Source organism: Patella vulgata, chromosome 4, assembly GCF_932274485.2.
Source record: "Patella vulgata chromosome 4, xgPatVulg1.2, whole genome shotgun sequence".
In the NCBI taxonomy this organism is placed as follows: Eukaryota; Metazoa; Mollusca; class Gastropoda; family Patellidae; genus Patella; species Patella vulgata.
In genome coordinates, this window is record NC_065882.2 from 65,468,070 (window position 1) to 65,472,588 (window position 4,519).

The 4,519-nt window shown below is 32.3% G+C and overlaps 1 long non-coding RNA gene across 1 annotated transcript; it reads left to right on the top strand.

The window, feature by feature from the left end:
* The first annotated feature begins 275 nt into the window (after nucleotides 1–275).
* Nucleotides 276–1,885, top strand: LOC126818420 (uncharacterized). The gene is made up of 3 exons (XR_007679228.2): nucleotides 276–479; nucleotides 1,411–1,515; nucleotides 1,851–1,885. It is a non-coding gene; the product is annotated as an uncharacterized LOC126818420 (long non-coding RNA).
* The last annotated feature ends 2,634 nt before the right edge of the window (nucleotides 1,886–4,519 follow it).

A 4,519-nucleotide genomic window follows, 5' to 3' on the forward strand; every position in this document is an offset into this window, starting at 1 on the left:
CTCCCGGCCTCGCTCTCAAACTTGATCAACAGGTTATAGCACGTCTTGATAAAGTAAGGAGAATTTGCTAGTAGAAGACCTGCAATTAACTTTACAGAATTATCACTAAATTTACTTTTAGAAGAAAACAAATAATTAAAATCGGTATTCCCACTTTGCATCAAGATGTAAATTTGTTGTAATGCCATTTTTGAAGCTGTATGCATTGAAAATTGAAATTTTGAAAGGATTTCCTGTGTTCTTTGACCTTGAATATATTACAGAAGAAACCAATGAAATACTGCTAAGTAATTTCAGCGGTTGAAAGTCCGATGACTCGTGAATGTGTCAGCAGAAATTCCTTGAACAGTTTAGAGAAGAGACGTGTTTTACTTAGTGCAAGATCTTTATTGAATACTTGGATATCACGAATTTATTGCATCAAGAATGACTTTAGAGGAAATAAATGAAGCAAATAGCACAATGCAGTCTCAAGAAAAGTAAGCATGCAAAATTATTTTTTTCATAATTGACTGTTTTACTTGTCTTAGGCAGAATTGTAAGGAGCAGTACAAAAACTGATGCAATGTAAAGTTTTATGATTTTAGTGGAGAACCGATAGACACATGGGTTTTAGTGGGCATTGGATGCAATTAAAATAATAGACGATATAGCCATGCATTTAGTTTGACATTTCTGGTAATACATCAATTTTTAGGTTTTAGAATGTATTATGTAATGATTTCACTTGGGATAAAATATTAGGCTAACAAATATATGAATTTTATCTTCTAATTTCCATGAAACTTGATAGTCATGGGCATATTTCAAACATGCCATAGAATAAGTGGTTGTCTTGTAAATTCATTGCATTTACAAACAACGTGCTTACCGGTGGTATTCGTAAACGTTTGAGAACGTTACAAGGTTGGTTGTGCGGATTCTATAATTATCGTAATGAACTGTAGGCCTAATTTGTAGGACCAGAGAAGATTTATGTGTATGAATATAAAATTGATGTATCTGATGTAATTATCAACTAAATCATGTGGGAATTAAACCCGATTCACGGTTTAAGGTAAAATATCACTATTGACACGCGTTGTGCAATATACCATACCGGGGAATCCCATTGGTCACACGCTGGAGTTGACGTCACAAGTCTCCGCCCACCATGACATACTTTATGATGGGAATTCCCGGTATCGTGATCGGGTAAATCATAATTCGAGGAAAAACAATTTAGTTTCCAAGATCCTGTATTAGTATTACTTCCTCCAAACCGTTACTAATAATGACAGTTTCGAGCTGTGGTATTATAAATGATAAAACAATATTATGGTATGATTCAAATAAACTTCCATTCTTTGTTATTGTTTTGATTTGCTTTAAATTAACATCTTTTGCATAATATTTTGTTTTGTTTTTCAGGACATACGTTAATATTGGTCGTATGACCAAAGAAATTATATGGCAAAGCCTGGAACAAGGTCGCCTTTGGTGTGGTGGCTATGAATTGGGAAGTTTTCTGAAAAGGTATGTATATTTTACCAGCGCTTGAGAAAAAAGGGTAAAAACCCAAGACATGATATTTTATAATAAGTAATATCAGTTTGGAAATTCCATTTGTAAAATTATGTATAGATAAAATACAGTCTATGATTCAAGAAAGGGGAAGTTTAACTTTGAATTTAATAATAAATCTTATAATCTTCAAAAAGCTGCCCAAATAAATATGTAAGTGTTTTTCCATAAATCTTATGTTCAATTATCAAACTTGTAAATGTTTTTCCATAAGTGTGAGCCCTGTTAATAAATATTATGTTCAATTATCAAACATGTAATTGTTTTAATTTTTTACAATTTTTCAGTAATCCTGATGACATCATGTTTTGTGTTTTACCTGATGTTAAGAATGGTGATGTAACAGCCAGCATAGAACATACCTTAATACAGGCAATATGTTGGGAAAATAATGTCAGAATCCTAAAGGTACTTTGATTACAAATTAATATTCTTTATCATTATTTACAAAGTACTCATATGGAAAGAACAAATTCCAAAATAATCAAAAAGCAATGTAGTATACAGTAGGATATAAATTTATATTAAAACAGCTGATTAATAGTGCAATGTATTATATAAATTTATACTAAAACAGTCTGCTAATAGTACAACATAGTGTATAAATTTATAGTGAAACAATGTACTCCTCCTCATTAATAGCGCAAGCAACAAGAGTAATACTACAATGGTCCATAATTGTTCAACATTTAATAAGTTGAAAAGACATATATTGTGTATAGATTTATACCAAAACAGTTGATTTATTGTTCAAAATTATAGTTTAATATATACTTGTATTGATTATGCAGCATATTATTTAATATATGTTATAGAAAATGATATTTAAAGCAGAAAAAAAATAATTCCATTTATTTATTGTTTAGGTGGATGATAAAGAAAAATTATCCCAGTTATTAGTAGGAAGACAGAAGAAGAAGAAAAACAAAAATGAGAATCTTGAAACAGTTAGCTGTGTTCTGTTGGAGGTAAATATTTGTTTGTTTTGTTCTTCATGTAAATAGCTGGTCATCTCTCTAATCTCCTGTGGCTAAGTGGGTAAGACACTAGCTCGCTAGCTTGGAGGTCGCGTGTTCGATCCCTGCATTGGCCGAGAAAGTTCATCGGGATTTTCCGGCGTGGTTTCCCTTTGTCAGTGGTGCAGAACAGAGGGCGTGACAAGCACAGCTGTCTAGTCGTTCAGATGGGACGAAAAACCGATGACCTCTGTATACTTCGAGGTGCATGTAAACGGTCCCTTGGCAATTGGAATTTGATATAAGAGTAGGCCATAGTGCTGCTGCCCGGGCAAAATTTCCCTCATAGCACACTGAATGGCATATGCCTGTCTTCATTGACCAAGTAGGAGCAGAACACAAGGACGTTAAACCCCATTTCATTTCATTTTCATTTCTCTAATTTCCTACCACTCTCTACTTGATACAAAGAGGACACCATGTTATCAAATACAAGGAGATATTTTGAATATTCAACCGCTTAAAAGTTTGAATTCGTGCCGAAATATTAATGATTTATTTATTAATGAGCTATTCATCATTTATTTTGCAGTATCCACCGAAAACTTTTAGTGCTGAAGAAAAAGAAGTGTGTGAGTTCTACAAATGGAACCAAAAGTTTGGTCAATCATCCAAACATATCATTCAACTGCCAGTTTGAACCATTTTCATCACAACAAAATGGGAAAAAAAGCAAAAAAAGCAAATGGATCATAATAGCGCCAGCAAGAGCTGACAGTAGTATATCTTCATAAAAAATAAAAATAAAAGAAGAAAAAGCTCAAGCTAGCAATATAAACCTAACGCTTACTGGACGTCTAATAAACTGTTGAAAAAAATAGAAGGGAGAGGTGGGGGCGTCTAGAACTGTTGCCATGGCGATCTCATTGAAAGGGGAGCTAGACAGATCTAGCTCCCTGATTAAATTATTCATTGGTGGAATTGATTTGCCATGGTAACCTATGTTACTATTTATAGTAATCACATTAATGCATCATCACTGTTGTCATGGTGATCAAATTTGTGTATTTGACATCACCATGACAACCCCATTTCATTGAGGTGGACACAGTGTGTTGTTTAAACAGAACTGGATACAAACATCAAGGGATAAAACACAGACTTACATCAAATGTGAACGAAAAATTGTTGTGTTAGAACACTGTGAAATTTAATGGAGAGACTTGTGAAACAAGGTGGAAGGACTTGGTTATCATGTGAAAGATATGATGAATGGACTTAAGTGTCATGTAAAACACCTGATAAATGGACTTAAGTGAAACACATGGTGGACTTAAGTGTCATGTGAAACACATGATGAATGAACCTGTGTGTGAAGGGGCTTGAGTGTCACGTGAAATACATGATAAGGGACTTGTGAAATATATGTTACAACAGATAAAAATGAATGAGTTGGATTTTATTCATATTCATAACATTATTCATGATGCATAAATTGAATACAAAAACATAATATTAATTATTTGTAAATAATCATAAACAAGACATGTACATAAATATATAAAATGTCTACTCAATCTTTTGTTATTTTTGAAATAATTAAAATTATATTCAGTCAAATTCTGCTCACAATACTTGTCAATATATCATTCCATAAAGTCAACAAATTGATTATTTTTGAATATGTTAACTTGCATGTTCTAAAAGATATGGTGTATTTAATCTTTTGAGCTCAGCTTATGTTTTGTATTGATTTTTCTGAGTATAAAAGATTTGAGACATAATTTGTCTGTGTGTGAAAGGTGTTAGACTTCATGCAAACAAGAACATAGGCTGTTCGTGGCAACTAGAATTATTGTTGTTAATTACATTTATAGAAGATTAGAATGTTGTAGAAAGTTGTATTTTTTGAAAAAAATATATAGGTGTTTATGAAGCTGTTCAAATTTCAGAAGCTGTTGAAATGTATTTGTTGTTTTAATTATTGGAGCTCAATTTAT